Source organism: Nelumbo nucifera, chromosome 6 (assembly GCF_055504915.1).
Source record: "Nelumbo nucifera cultivar China Antique chromosome 6, China Antique-T2T, whole genome shotgun sequence".
Taxonomy (NCBI): Eukaryota; Viridiplantae; Streptophyta; class Magnoliopsida; order Proteales; family Nelumbonaceae; genus Nelumbo; species Nelumbo nucifera.
In genome coordinates, this window is record NC_142654.1 from 51,393,196 (window position 1) to 51,410,258 (window position 17,063).

The 17,063-nt window shown below is 42.7% G+C and overlaps 1 protein-coding gene across 1 annotated transcript in view; it reads left to right on the top strand.

Moving 5' to 3' along the window:
• LOC104587715 (double-stranded RNA-binding protein 1-like) overlaps positions 1–17,063 on the top strand; it is a 37,311-nt gene that overhangs the window by 12,278 nt on the left and 7,970 nt on the right. The gene's annotated exons all lie outside the window — the stretch shown is intronic.

A 17,063-nucleotide genomic window follows, 5' to 3' on the forward strand; every position in this document is an offset into this window, starting at 1 on the left:
AGCCCAGACAAGAGAATAACAACATATCAGCCCTTTAGTTAAAACATCTGCAATTTGCATCTCTGAGGGAGTGTAAGGAATGCAGAGTTCTCCTGTGACTATTCTTTCTCTAACAAAATGGCGGTCTATCTCAATATGTTTTGTTCTATCATGTTGCACTGGGTTATTTGCAATGTTGATAGCAGCCTTGTTGTCGCAGTACAACTTGAGAGGACACTCAGTCTTCACTCCTAGTTCACCAAGAAGAATTTTAAGCCACAACAGTTCCACAACACCATGAGCCATAGCTCGATATTCTGCCTCTGCACTAGACCTTGCAACAACATTCTATTTTTTACTTCTCCATGTAACTAGATTTCCCCTAACAAAAGTGCAGTAACCTGAAGTCGACTTTCTATCACCCACAGAACCAGCCCAATCTGCATCAGTATATCCTTCAACTTCAATTCTATTGTTTTTTCTGAACAAAATCCCTTTCCCAGGGCAAGACTTCAAATATCTGAGGATTCTTTCTACAGCCTTCATGTGAGGAATTTTGGGATTGTGCATAAACTGGCTGACAACATGAACGGCATAAGCAATGTCGGGATGATTGAAGGACAAGTAAATTAACTTCCCCACTAACTTCTGGTATCTCTCCTTATCAGGGTAGTCCTCTCTCACTGACTTCTGTAGACCATGATTTGGTTCTATTGGAGTATCTGCTAGCCTGTACCCCAACATGCCTGTCTCTTGTAGAAGGTCAAGGATGTATTTCTGTTGACATATATAGATGCCCTCTTTAGATCTAGCAACTTCAATCCCTAGGAAGTACCTCAGTTGACCCAGGTCTTTGATTTCAAATTCAGCAGCTAGGACCTCCTTCAGTCTGTTGATCTCCTCCTTATCATCCCCAGTAATTACCATATCATCTACATAGACGATAAGAGCAGTAAGTTTCCCATTCCTCTTCTTTATAAATAGAGTATGATCTGCCCCACTTTGAGTATAACCACCTTTCTTCATGGCTCCACATAGCTTCTCAAACCAGGCACGAGGGGACTGTTTAAGGCCATATAGTGCCTTTCTCAGTCTACACACTTTTCTGCCAAATTCATAACCTGGTGGAGGATCCATGAATACTTCCTCATGTAGATCACCATTTAAAAAATCATTTTTCACATCCAGCTGATGAAGCTCCCACGAGAAGTTTGCAGCTAATGAGAGTAGGACTTTGATAGTGTTGAGTTTTGCTACGGGAGCAAATGTTTCTTTGTAGTCAACTCCTTCATTTTGAGTAAACCCCTTTGCCACGAGTCTAGCCTTGTATCTTTCAATGGACCCGTCCTCCCTATGCTTCACGGTGAACACCCACTTGCATCCAACAGTACCTTTCCCTTCTGGTAGATCTACTAGTTCCCAAGTCCCTGCTTTCATCAAGGCCTTCATTTCTTCATTCATAGCCTCTTTCCACCTTGGGTCAGACACAGCCTCAGAGTACCTAGTAGGAACATGCACAGAAGAGAGAGCAGACACAAAAGAACAATAACTAGGGGACAAGTGTGAGTAAGACACAAGATCCGCAATAGGGTATCTGATAGTACAAGAACGAGTAGATTTACGAAGTGCAATTGGAAGATCCAAGTCAGAGGAATTGATAGGATTACCTTGAGTTACTGAGACAGGTTGATCCGAGTCCAATTGGTTGCTGTCATGAGTTGGAGGGCTCTTCTTCCTTCTATTGTAGGTAACTCTGATATCTTTCTGCTGCCTGTTGGAGCCTTTAGTAACATTTTCCACATCACTAGTAGTAGCTGGGCCAATGGGAGCTGTTAGTAAACCCTAGTTGATTCTAGGTCAAAGTAGAGAAGAAGAAAGAAGAAAGAAAAGAGAAAGAAGAAGAAGAGTATTCGGCCAGACTAGAAGAGAGAATGTAAAATCACACCTCTCCTAGCCGACCCACTTGAATTTATTCAAAAACTTAGAGTTACAAGAAAGACTATTTTGTCCCTCATAGAAGATGGGACACATAACTTAAACTCAGATACAATAGACCTTTCACTTTCAAGAAGATAAACTAGAATGACCAAAATACCCCTGACTTGAGCATTCTAACACTCCCCCTCAAGCTGGAGAGTATATATCATATAGTCCCAGCTTGTTACAAATGTAATCTATTCTTCCCCGAGACAATCCCTTTGTGAAGAGATCTGCCCACTGGTTTCCTGAGCTCACATGAGATGTAGTTATTACCCCACTTATCACTTTCTCTCTCACAAAGTGACAATCCACCTCAATATGTTTAGTTCTTTCATGGAAGACGGGATTGGATGAGATGTGAACAGCAACTTGGTTATCACAGTATAGTTTCATGGGTTTGTCAATTGAGAATCCCATCTCCTATAGTAAGTTCTTCAACCATACTAGTTTACATGTGGTATGGACCATAGCCCTGTACTCTGCTTCTGCACTACTTCTTGCCACCACTGTTTGCTTCTTGCTCTTCCAAGTTACAAGATTGCCACCCAGGAAGGTACAATACCCTGTGGTTGATCTCCTGTCTGATATAGAGCCAGCCCAGTCAGCATCTGTGTACCCTACTATCTCAAGAGTTTCTCCATTTTGGTATAACAAACCACGACCTGGAACACCCTTTAGGTACCTAACAATTCTCAGAACAGCTTCCCAGTGAGGAACCCGGGGATGTTGCATAAACTGACTCACCACACTGACAGCAAATGATATATCTGGTAGGGTAATGGTCAGGTAGTTCAACTTTCCCACCAACCTTCTGTATCTTCCAGGATCATCAAACTCTTCACCTGCATCCACACTCAACTTGGCATTGAGTTCCATAGGGGTCTCTGCTGGTTTAGCACCTAACAACCCTGTTTCTTCAAGTAGATCAAGAACATATTTTCTCTAACATAGGTTGATTCCTGTTTTGACCTCGCAACCTCTATTCCTAGGAAATACTTCAGCTTCCCCAGATCTTTCATATTGAAGTGGTCCTGTAAGAATTTCTTCAGCTGTCAATTCCATTGCTGTCACTTCCAGTTATGACAATATCATCCACATACACGACTAGCAAGATTTTCCCATCCTTTGAGTTATAGTTGAACACAGAATGATCAACCTGACACTGTTTCAACCCAAAGGCCTTCACCACTTCACTGAACCTGCCAAACTATGCACGTGGAGATTGTTTCAGTCCATAGATTGCCTTTTTGAGCCTACACACCTTACCAGCCTCCCCCTGAGCAACAAACCCTGGTGGTTGCTCCATATACACCTCCTCAACAAGATCACCATGTAGGAAGGCATTTTTGATGTCAAGTTGTACGAGAGGCCAATCATACATAGCAACTAATGAAATCAACACCCGAACTGAACCATATTTAGCCACAGGAGAGAATGTCTCCATATAGCCCACACCATATAACTGAGAATAGCTCTTGGCCACTAACCTTGCCTTCAATCGTTCCACACTGCCATCAGGAAGATACTTCACTGTATAGACCCATTTACACCTAACAGTGTGCTTACCAGGAGGAAGAGTGGTGAGTTCCCATGTGTGATTATGTTGTAGAGCAGAGAGTTCTTCTTCCATGGCTTGCCGCCACCCTAGGGAGGTAAGGGCTTCCTGTACAGTCTTGGGAATGGGAACAAATGAGAGTAATGATATAAACTTGCAATGAGAAGTAGAAATGTGAGAAGTGGAAACATAGTCTGAAATGGGATGAGAAGTACAAGTACGTTTACCTTTTTGCAAAGCAATAGGGAGATCAAGATCTGAGGGAGAAGGAGCAGTACCAGGATCTGTCGACAGGTGCTGAAGTGGAGGAGGGGCCGAAGCACTTCTACGGGTATACACTTGTGTAATTGGCGGCCTCTCTATAGTAACAGGCATATGATGTGCATCTGCAGTAGGAATGGGAGCTACGGGAAGAGTGTCCACAACTGGTACAAGAACAGGAACCACAGAGGGAGAAGAAGGGACCCCGACATCTGAGAAAAATGGAACTGATTCAAAGAGGGTGACATCAGAGCACACAAACGATTTATGAGATTTTGGGTTATAACACTTATACCCTTTCTGAGTCCTCGAGTAGCCAAGAAAGATACACTTCGTAGCTCGAGCATCTAGCTTGTCTACTCCAGGCCCCAAGTGTTGAACAAAACAAACACAACCAAAGACTCTTGGGGTGAGAGGAAATGGAGACAAAGTGGGAAACAACACGGAGAAAGGGGATTGACTTCCAAGGATTGACATGGGCATCCGATTTATCAGAAAACAGGATGTAAGAACAACATCACTCCAAAAATGCTTTGGGACATTCATATTGATCATCAAGGACCGAGCGGTTTCAAGAAGATGTCTATTTTTCCGTTCAGCTACACCGTTTTATTGCAGGGTGTAGGCACAAGAAGTTTGATGAATTATCCCATGATGTTCTAGGTATTGCTGAAATGGTGAGGAGTTGTATTCTTTGGCATTATCGGAGCGAAGTATTTTCATATCAACACCAAACTGAGTGCGTATTTCAGCATGAAATTTTTGAAAAATAGAGAACAATTCACTACGGTCTTTCATAAGATAGATCCTTGTCATCATTGAAAAGCCATCAACAAAGATTAAAAATACTTATACCCATTGTATGACACCACTTTAACTGGACCCCATACGTCAGAATGAACTAAAGCAAAGGGACTTGAGACACGATTATCAATTCTTGGACTAAATGAGACTCGATGATGTTTTCCCAACTGACATGACTGACAATCTAATGATGAAAGATGACTCAAGGAAGGAACCATCAACTTCAAAGCCTTGAGAGAGGGATGACCAAGTCTGCAGTGCCATTGGAGAGGAGTAAGAGACGACTGAAAAGCCACTGGGGGGCCACCACCATCAAGATAATAGAAATCACCTGCTTCATGCCTTCCACCAATCTTCCTCCCCGTCTTGAGATCTTGAAACACACAAGAAGAAGGATAGAAGGTTACAGAACAATTAAGGGACTTGGTTAATCTGCTAACAGACATAAGGTTAAAAGGGAACTTAGGAACATATAAAACAGATGCTAAAGACAAGGAGGAGAGATCAACATCACCAACACCACAGATAGGAGATGTAGAACCATTAGCAAGTGTAACTGTTTGAGATGTGGAGGAGCGAGAAAGGGAAGAAAATACATCACGAGTCCCAGACATATGGTTCGAGGCTCCGGAGTCAATGATCCAAGGTGAGGCTTTGGAAGTTAAGCAAGCCATACCTGAATAGGCAACTGTAGTGGTGTTCTGCTGAGATGTTTGAAGGAATTGCTCATATACTGCACGTGGTACACTCACCATTTTCTGCCCAGAAGCACAAGCAGATGTGGAGGGGGTTGGGTCAGTTTGATGGCTTTCAGTAATTGTGCTACTACTCTTAGACGTAGCATGGTGAGCCCAAGTGTTGGGTGGACCATGCAAATCATAGTAGAAATTAACTGTGTGCCCCTCTAAGCCACAATGTGTACACTTTCTCTGAGCATTACTCCTTCCTTTTCCACGGCCTCCCCCTGACTCTCGGCCTCCAGTCCGGCCACTAGCCCGGTTAAACATGTGTCCACCACGGTTGCTTGGAGGTCCACTGCTATCACCACCACTTCTACTTCCACGACCACTCCCTTTAGTCACTACTAAACCAGATCTATCAGAGACGGAAGAATGTTTACCGACTCAATGGATGTCCTTTTAAGACGGGCAAAAACTTCTTCAAGTGAGGGGAGAATGGATCCCCCCAATATCTGTGCTCTGACAGGCTCATACTCAACCTTCAAGCCCACAAGAAACCTAGTCACATCAAGTTGTTCACGTTGTTGTTGTTGGATCTGGACATCTGATGTTAGAGGGTGATACACATTGAGCTCATTGCGGATGTTCCTCAAACTTGCATAGTACTCTTCTAAGCTTTGACTCCCTTGCTTCAAATTGAAGTATTCTTGGTACAACTGATATACCCTAGTTGTGTTGTCTTGTCCAGAGTACAACTTCTTAGCATGATCCCAGATTTCTTTGGCTGTATCTAGGAACATTAAGTTCACACTAATCTTTGGTTCCATGCTGTTCCAAAGCCACGTCATTATCTGTGCATCTTCTTGTTCCTAGTCACTGAACCCAGGGGAATCAGAGGGAGGTTTCTCCTCTCTCACATGTTTTACTTTCCTCTTGGCCTTCAAGAACACCTCCACGGATTTTGCCCATGGTACATGTTAAAATAATGTTAAAATAATTTAGTTGCTGATGTTAGGGCCTGTTTGGCTAATTAAAGTGTTTTTTTATTTCATTTTTTCTTTCTATTATGTTTGTTATTGTACTCAGGGGCACAAGGGTCTTTTCCCTTGTTATTTCTGCCACCCTATATATATTAAAATAAAGGCTGGCGCCGCCAGCACTGTTACATTGCAAAACCCTTCTTTCTTCCCTCCTCCCTTCTCTTCTCTTCTTCTCCTCTTATTTTTGGCCGGCCATATTGTCAAGATGGTATCAGAGCGGGAATACTGATTAAAGAGAGCAGATCGAACAACCTTACTGAGAGAACAGATCAAACAGACTAGCAGAACCTGGGCGGAACAAAAATCTGATTCTGGATTGAGAAAACAACTACAACTGGTACAGTTCTCCCTGTTTTTCTCTTCTTTACCCTCCTTGGTCATGTGTCGAGTGAAAACCCTATGAGTCTGGGCGGCTGAATGCTGTCGAATCTGTGTACCCCCTGTTTTTTTGGATCATGTGATCCTGTTCATGTATTAAGACATCTGTAGGTCAAGGATGACCTGTCTTCTCAATGGTTTGATTTGACTATAAGTAAGAAGGATCTCTCTTGCTGATTAGTGGCTGTTAGACATTCTGGAATTCTGGTAGGTTGGGACTGTTAAAACTATACAGGTCTGAAATCTGCCGAATATTACCTCCGTTTGTCCGGAATTTGGCACTGTTTGTGCTCAACTTGGTTGTTAAACCCAAGTGTGTGGGTGTGAACTGAGTGGACCATTGTTTTGTGGAGTAAGGAGGGGTCCTAAGTCCGGTGTTTGGGACTGATTAACTGTTTGACGATGTCGACTGAGAATTCTGCTACTTCAGAGATTTCAAGGAGCCACAATGGAGTGAGTGGGGGAATGGATATGAGCTTTCCCATGGCTGTTATTCCCTTTGATGGTCTGAATTACCTTGAGTGGTCTAGGGGAATAAAACTCTACATCACTGCTAGGGGGAAAATAGGATACATCAATGGGAGAGTGAAGGAACCGAAGTATGGAAGTGCTGAGCATGATAGGTGGAACCAAGAGAACAGTATGGTGATGTCTTGGTTCTTGGTTTCAATGCTTCCACAAGTAAGGTAGACTTTTATGTGGGCTGAAACTGCTTGTGAGATATGGGAACAAGCGAAGTCCACCTATTCAGAGTAGAGACACTATGCCAAGATATATCAACTGCAAGCTGAATCCTCTACTTGCAAGCAGGGGGAGAGGAGTCTCTCGATGTACTATTCTGATTTGACATCAATATGGAAAGAACTTGATCACTATCAGAATGTGAATTGGAAGTGTGATGAAGATGCAAAGGCCTATAAGTCACTTGTATCTCAGCAACAAGTGTTTGCCTTCCTCCTAGGGCTGAATCCGTCGTATGAGTCCATCAAGGTGCAGATCTTGGGTAGTAAAGACTTGCCATCAGTTCAGGAGGTGTATGTCTTGGTGCAGTCAGAAGAAAAAAGAAGTGTGATGAATGGTGTAGAAGGGGAGTCAGTTGCCCTAGCCGTCCGGGGAAATTCAGATACAAATGTCGGAGGTGGTTTTAAAAAGGGTGATACTCAGAAAAAATCAGATGATGAGAGCAAGCTTTGGTGCACTCACTGCCAGAAGACACGACACACGAAAGATACATGTTGGGATCTCCATGGAAAACCTAAATGGGCACAGGATTTGGGTAAGAAGTCAGCACCTGATCAAGGCAAGAAACTAGGCCAGCAGAATCAAAAAAGGTATAACTCAGCTAATATGGCATCGACAGAGACTAGTCCTTCGGTAACTCAGGAGAGACATCCCAGTTCTGACCCTAAGGAAGATATTATCAACTCCTTCCGTGAACATTTGGAATTGTATGGTAGGACTCTCTGCCAGATGGATTTTGGGCCTACTCCCTCTACCTCGTTTGCATCTACATCAGGTAATGCTACAACCTTCCATGTGTCATCTCATACTACTGATTCTCCTTGGATTATTGACTCCGGAGCCTCAAATCACATGACTGGTAAGTCTAATTTGTTTCAGACATATAACCTTCTCTTTGGGAGAGATAAGGTAAGACTGGCTGATGGTTCTTTTTCTACCATAGCTGGCCGAGGCACCATACCTCTCCCACTTGGCCTTACTCTTCCTAATGTACTGCACGTTCCGAAATTACCTATTAATTTGCTATCTATTAGTAATCTGACTCACTCCTTGAACTGCTCAGTCACTTTTTTTCCGTCTTCATGTGTTTTTCAGGATTTGACCTCGGGGAAGACGATTGGTAGAGGAAGCATGGTGGATGGTCTCTACGTGTTTGAGAATGATGCTGGTCTAGTGGCGACAGAGTCCACGAGTTCGTCAAGTGAGAGTCAAGCCTATTTATGGCATAGTTGTTTAGGTCATCTTTCTTTTGAGTTGTTAAAAGTTATGTTTCCAAAGTTGTTTGAGTCCTTGTCAGTGAGTCAGTTATAGTGTCAAACTTGTCAGTTGAGTAAGCTTGTAGAAGCTCTTTACCTTTACGAAATAGAAGATTTGAATTTCCATTTCATATTGTTTATTCTGATGTTTGGGGCTCTGTTACTCTACCTACTGCGGCTGGCTATAAGTACTTCATTACCTTGATTGATGATTATTCTAGATACACTTGGGTTTACCCTATGCGATCTCGAGATGAAGTGCCACAAATTGTGAAAGATTTTCAACGCATGGTGTTCACTCAGTTCCAAATGGAAATCCATATCTTCCAATCAGACAATGCGAAAGAATATTTCCATAGTGATCTCATGAAGTTTTTTGCTTCGAGTGGGTCACTTCAGCGAAGCTCTTGTGCCAGGACTCTCCAACAAAATGGTGTGGCTGAACGGAAGAACCGTCACCTTCTCAAAGTCGCTCGTAGCTTGTTGATTCATATGAATGTGCCAAAACAGTTCTGGATGGATGCAGTTTTGTGTGCGACATATATCATCAATTGCATGCCCTCTCGGCTACTAGAGTATAAGGCCCCACATCAGCTCTTGTTTCCTACAGCCCTGTTGTCCACCATTCCGATGCGTGTTTTTGGGTGTCGTTGTTTTGTCCATAACCTGCCCCCTACTCGTGGTAAGCTTGATCCTCGGGCTATTCCTTGTGTTTTTTTTGGTTACCCTTTATCTCAAAAGGGGTATCGTTGCTATGATCCCATTGCTCGCAAGTACTATGTTTCCATTGATGTCTCATTCTTTGAGAATCAACCTTTTTTCTCGGTTTCTCCTCGGGGGGAGAGTAGGGTTGAGGAGAAACAGGCGATGACTCAAATTTAACTACCTCCTTTACCCGATCCTCCTCCATTCCGGGTTTTTCATCGTCGCCATAAGAGCCAGCAGAGTTCAAGAGCCGTGGAGCCTGACACTATGCAACCAACATCATCGGATTCACCCGAGGCAGATCCGTCTCATCAGCCAGGTACACTTGCTCCCATTGATATACATGCTCCTTTAAATGTTGATTCACCTGTCACCAATGATCTTAATATTCCTATTGCTAAGAGGAAGGGTGTTAGGTCTTGTACCACTAATCATCCTATCTCTAATTTTGTGTCCTATGAGCATGTTTCGCCTTCATACCGTTTCTTTCTCTCTTTTGTGGATAGTGTTTTTGTTCCTAAGACTGTGGCAGAAGCTTTGTGAAAACCTAAATGGACAGATGCAATGCAGGAAGAAATTGATGCTTTACACAAAAATGGCACTTGGGAGTTGGTAGACCTTCCTGAGGGGAATGAACCAGTGGAGTGCAAGTGGGTGTTTACAGTGAAACACAAGGCTGATGGAACTGTTGGAAAGTATAAGGCTAGACTGGTAGCAAGAGGCTTCACACAAGTATATGGAGTGGACTATGTAGAGACTTTTGCTCCAGTAGCCAAAATGAACTCTATCAGGATTCTTCTTTCCTTGGCAGCAAATCTTGACTGGGATCTTCACCTTGGACATAAAAAATGCTTTCTTGAATGGTGACTTGGAAGAGGAAGTGTACATGACCCAACCCCTAGGGTTCTGTGCCAAAGGCAGTGAACAAAAGGTGTGCAGGTTAAAAAAATCTCTGTATGGGTTGAAACAATCACCTCGGGCTTGGTTCAGTAAGTTTCATTTAGCAGTTCAACAGATGGGGTTCAAACAATGCCAATCAGATCATACTCTATTTGTGAAAGAGGTGAAGGTAAAATTGCAACCCTTATTGTGTATGTGAGAGGCTGAAATCCGGAGACTGAAAAAATTCTTAGCCACTAAATTTGAGGTGAAGGATCTAGGCCCCTTACGATACTTCCTTGGAATTGAAGTTGCCCGCTCTCACAAGGGCATCTTTATTTCCCAACGGAAGTATGTACTAGATCTACTAGAAGATACAGGCAAGTTGGGGGTAAAACCATTTGATTCACCTATTGAACCTAATCACCATCTGGGAGACAGTCAGGGAGAGTTTTTGAAAGATGTAAAGATGTTCCAGAGACTCGTGGGGAGACTTTTGTATTTGTCTATGACCAGGCCTGATATTGCCTATGCAGTGGGTGTCCTTAGTCAATTCATGCACAGCCCTAGGACAACTCACTTTGAGGCTGCAGAGAGGATCTTGAGATATCTCAAGAAGTTTCCTAGAGCTGGTTTGTTGTTCCAGAAACACAGTCACTTAAAAGTGGAAGTATATACTGATGCAGATTGGGCAGGAGCAGTCAATGACCGAAAGTCTACCAGTGGGTATTGTGCCTTTGTAGGAGGAAACCTTGTCACATGGAGAAGCAAAAAACAAAGTGTGGTGGCTAGATCCAGTGCTGAAGCAGAGTATAGAGCGATGGCTCATGGGGTTGCGAAAATCATGTGGATAAGAAATCTGTTAGGTGAACTGGGTTTCGCAGTAAGCAATCCTATGTCACTCTACTATGATAATAAAGCTGCGATCAATATTGCTACTAATCTAGTTCTGCATGATAGGACGAAACACATTGAAGTGGACAAGCATTTTATTAGAGAGAAACTTGAAAGTGGAGAAGTGTGTACACCATGTCAGCTTAGAAGAACAACTTGCAGATATCTTCCCCAAAGGTCTCCATCATGCGCAACACAAAGATTTGTGTGACAAGTTGGGCATGATTGACATCTATGCTCCAACTTGAGGGGGAGTGTTGAAATAATTTAGTTGCTGATGTTAGGGCCTGTTTTGCTAATTAAAGTGTTTTTTATTTCGTTTTTTCTTTCTGTTGTCTATTATTGTACTCAGGGGCACAAGGGTCTTTTCCCTTGTTATTTCTGGCGCCCTATATATATTAAAATAAAGGCTGGCGCCACCAGCACTGTTACATTGCAAAACCCTTCTTTCTTCCCTCCCTTCTTCTCTTCTCTTCTCTTCCTCTTATTTCTGGCCGGCCATACTGTCAAGAGTACATAATTCTCACCATTCAACTTGATGGATGTCATTTGAATACTTAGATAATCTGGAGAAGGCATGATGTCTATTTTGTTGTCATTCCCATCTGCAAATGAAGCCATCTTAATTATTTCACCTTCAAATATACACCACAACCTCACACACTTCACAAGACTTATCTCACTTATGATACCACCAACTCCAACTTCTTCAACTGCACATTACACACTACACTAAGGCTGAAATCATTCATTCAACACATCAAGCACCTTGACTGCACACTGCAGGACCATTTACCATCAACATGCCAAGGCTGAAATCACTCAGTCATTTCATCGAACACTTGTTCTTCATACTGCAGAACTGATTACACGCAAGGTCTAGGAGTTCACTTTTAAGCATTTAGAATCATAGATATGTCAGCCACCACGACACAACCACCACCACGCCACTGCTGTCGTGGACTTCAGCAGTCTACGACTCTTCTTTCAGCACACATATGAGCAAGGAAAAAAAAGAACATGACTGATATGTGTATCAGTCTCACCAAGCTCCACAACAACTAACTTTTGAAGCACAAAATAGCATTCACAGTCCATTATTTGAGCACATGACAGCAGTGTTCATACCTGTCTACGTTCAGCCCTCTTCGTACACTGAATAGAGGGTCTAGTGTACCACTTCAACGACCACCACAGCACCGGCCAGAGGCATTCTCACCTCCAGGCCTTCAAAACGACAACTCCTTTTTCAGCCCTTTATCGAATCTCCAATCAGGTCAGCTGAAGGATGAAAACTACTGTGAAGCTAGCGGCGAACCCAGGAAGAGGACAGCAGCAAGAAGAGAGAACACGAGACCTTATTGCTCTGATACCATGTTAGTAAACCCTAGTTGATTCTAGGTCAAAGTAGAGAAGAAGAAAGAAGAAAGAAAAGAGAAAGAAGAAGAAGAGTATTCGGCCAGACTAGAAGAGAGAATGTAAAATCACACCTCTCCTAGCCAACCCACTTGAATTTATTCAAAAACTTAGAGTTACAAGAAAGACTATTTTGTCCCTCATAGAAGATGGGACACATAACTTAAACTCAGATACAATAGACCTTTCACTTTCAAGAAGATAAACTAGAATGACCAAAATACCCATGATTCGAGCATTCTAACAGGAGCCTCACTAGATTCACCTGGGATACCACAACTAGGAGGATCAAGAGGAGAAGATGGAAGATTCGAGGAAGAGAGGGGCACTAAGAAATGGGGAATAGAAGAATCAACCGGAGGATCCTCTTCCATCCTACTAGTCTCCCCCTGAAGAGGATCCGGGGAAGATTGAAAGTAGGATTGAGACAAAGAACACCACATCTTTTGTGACATCTTTTCTTGGTGACTGGATCATAACACTTGTATCCCTTCTGAGTAGGAGAATAACCCAAGAAGATTCCCTTTGTAGCTCGAGGATCCAGTTTTGTCTTCTTTGGATCATTGACATGTATGAAACATACACACCCAAAGACCCTCGGTAGAAGAGAAAAAACAGGGAGATGAGGGCAAAGAACCGAAAATGGAGGCTTCATTCCCAAGACCTTAGATGGCATTTGGTTTATTAGGTATGATGCAATGTGGATTGCCTGAGACCAATAGCCTTTTGGAACCTTGTGCTGAAATAATAAAGCTCGTGCAGTCTCCAATAAGTGTCTATTCTTGCGCTCAGCAACCCCATTCTGTTGGGGGGTACTAGCACAAGATGACTGGTGAATCATTCCCGCATCCTCCATAAACAAGTTTAAGGATCTTTCGAAATATTCAACAGCATTATCTGACCTGAATTGCTTGATTTTCTTGCCAAATTGTGTTTCAATCATTTTGCAAAATGCTATGGTTACCCGCGACACTTCATCTCGTGTCTTTAATAAGTAGATCCATGTGCATCGAGAATAGTGGTCAATAAAACTGATAAAGTATTGATAGCCATCCACAGAAACAATGGGAGAAGGACCCCAAACATCAGAATGCAGTAAGTCAAAAGGTACTTGAATTTCATTACTAGAAGTTGAGTATACAGTTCTACACTGTTTTGATAGTTGACAGACTTCATAGACTAACTTTTGACTTGACACACCTTGAAACAATTCCGGAAACAACATTTCCAATGACGAGAATTGTAAATGACCTAGTCTAGCATGCCACAGGTGCAACTTAGATAATGACTCCACATTAGATTGACCACTAGTAGTAGATGTTTGAAGGGCTGAACTGATGTCTGCATCCAGGTAGTAGAGGCCTCCTCGCTCATGACCACTCCCAATCGTTCTCTTCGTCAAACTGTCCTGAAAAACACAATGGGTAGGAAAAAAGGTTATGCTACAATTCAAGTTCTTGGTAAGTTTTGAAACAGATAAAAGATTTGAAGGGAGATTGAGAACATGCAAGACAGATTTGAGGGAGATGTCCTTGCTTAGGTCAACCACTCCTTTCCCAGATATGGTAGAGAGGGAACCATCAACAACCTTCATCTTGTCTTGACCAGACATTAAATGATAGGAAGAGAATAAAGAAGACATGTGAGTCATGTGGTCAGTTGCACCAGAATCAATAATCCAGGAGGCTAGATCAATGGAACTAGTTGCACTAAAGGCTGAAACAATACCTGATCTGGCAAGGGAGGTGGGAGCAAGAGAATTTTTCCTTAGGTGGGCCAGTGCCCGGCTAAGTACCTCTACCTCATCAGCTGTGAAATCCATAGGCCCATGTCCTTGGGAACTAGTAGTCTGTCCCGAAGAAGAGGAAGCAACTGTGGATGAGTGTTTGGAACCTCCATCACTGTGACTTGCTGCTAGGTTCCCACTTGCCGAATGGCCCTTCTGGTGCTTCTTCTCTTTCCTCAATGCTGCTGGTTTCAAATGAGGGTAGAGAACCCAACAATTCTCTTTCACATGTTTTTCTCCCCCACAGTGAGTACACCTCAGGTGTCTCTTGTCAGAGAACTTGTTCCCCCTTTGGCTTGTAGAAATGAGAGCTGAATGTTCATAGACTGCTCTACTGGTTTAGTCTGGGCATCAACTTGCATCTCCTTTCTTCTCACCTCTTCATTTCTCACAAGATAGTAGACATGATGTAGATCAGGCATCTCATCTCTTCCCAGAATTTGGGACCTTATGTTCTCATATACCGGATCTAGGCCAGCAAAAAATTTGAATGCTCTACCCTCTTCAACTTGTTTGTCGTGTTTTCCTTATCTCTGGCATTCTCCCAGTCTATGATGAGGTGGTGATCCAGCTCTTCCCACAATCCTTCTAATGTAGCAAAGTATGTAGCAACACTCATGTCTCCCTGCTTCAGGGCAGCAATATCTTGATTCAGTCTATAGATTCGGGCATTATTTTTTTTTTGCCCATAGGTCTTAGACACCTTCTCCCATATCTTGGCAGCTGTGGAGAAGTGTTGAACCGTCCTAGCTACCCTGGGAGTCATTGAAGCAAGCAGCCAGGAGATGACTATAGCATTCTCTCTTCTCCAAACAGCATATTCAGCACTCCCTATTTCGGGTTCTTTCTTCTGCCCGTCCAAATAGCCTGTAAGATCCCGGGATGTGATAAAAAGCATGGCCGAAACAGACCATTCCCTAAAGTTGTATTCATCAAGTAACACACTTGTTATTTGTAGGTTGTGCAAATTAGGGTTCTCCAGATTTGGAGACCTCCCACTAGTCCTAATATCTCTAGAAGAAACTTCCCCAGATATGGAAGACATCTTCTCCGACTTGCAAGAGTACCAAAACTGTCACACAGGTTATGTGAAACCTCTTCAGACTTCCGGACCTTGCAGCACTGTAATCTCAGACCTGAGGGTCTGTTTTAGGGCTGTAATACCCTTCCCACTCTGCTGTACTGCTCCACTCACTGCTGTCGCAAGCTGCCACTTACAGTTGAAGTGCCGAGCCAAAAAAAACTCTGCTGTGTTTGGCCACTGTTGCTGCAACCCTGACCTAGCTGTTGTGGCTTCTACCACACACCAATCACTGCTTTCGCAGGTTAACCTTCACCCACGAACTGCTCTAGGACTGCTGAAATCAGTCCTCTCTTCTAGATCTGTTTTACACAGATCTCACTTAGCCGAATGGCTACACCTTGCTCTATGTATCTCTTAGGCCATCAGCTACTGGGACTAACTCCCCTTGGGCCCTACAACCAAGGGAAACCCTAGGTATAAGTTCTGCTCTGTTCTACGACCAGACCTAGGGTTTCTTTGCAGTACCAAGATAGAGAGAGAAGTACGAGACAGCTGCTGTAACCAGGCGAGAGAGGTGTTCTACGACCAGACCTAGAGCTCTGATACCATGTTTGCTGAACTGAACCTGTTGAGAGAGCTGAGAAGAAGTGGAAGAAGAGAGGAGAGTCTGATGTGTTCGAATGGGCACTGTTCATCAGCCGGCCCTGTTCACTAATATAAGAGCAATACATAATTTACATGAAAGGACCAGGATGCCCCTGATTAGTGATGGGACACCCAGTCTAATAAAACACTAGATACAATTAGGCCCAGTTACTAAGGCCCATTAACTAGAGACTCTAATACCCAGCCCAGACAAGAGAATAACAACATATCAGCCGAACCAACAAAAGCCATAATAATATGGGCTTCCCAAGCTTCCGCTTGATTAATAGTGCATAAGCCAGGTTTATAAGCTTTAGTGTTGAGAACTTGACCTAGATGATCATGAGCTATGCTTGCAACCGAACACTTCACTATTTCAAGATGCGTCGAAATTGATTTTAATGAAGTCAAGTTTTGGATATTTCCACATGATAGATTTCCAAGTCTTCTCATTAAGCTCCACCACTGGATTCTTTGACCCTTCAAAATGTTCCAAGAACATGTTAAGCACCCTTTCCAAAAGCACATTGGTGGGGGGACTGTTACATTATTGAACATCTTGAGGTTTCTATTCCTCCAAACAACCCAAAAAATAAGTGCATTTTTTCTCTCATTAGATGCCTATTATTTTCCCTTCTATTTCCTAACCTAGTCCACCAATCAATAAGAGAGTGATCATTATCATTTGGGCCCTCTAAGGTGGTATTGGTTGTCAACCAGATTTGTTTTGCATGAGGGCAATCTTTGAAAATATGACAAACAATCTTTGAAAATATTACATCCAAGGTTTTAAAAGGCTAAAGGTGGAGGCGAGGCGGTTTGAGGCGTAAGCCTCAAATTAAAAACTTAAAAATTATGAAAAATTAAGTAATTGAAAGTTTATACAATTGTTTGTGACTTAATGTATGGTTCAACAATTGCTGATTGTTCAAATCAAGTTGAACATGCCAAAATTTGTATAAAAAATAACCCAAGGATAAATCAACAAAAAAAGGAAACATTCAAATGAGAATAACAAATCTGTAGTCAAATTAATAAAT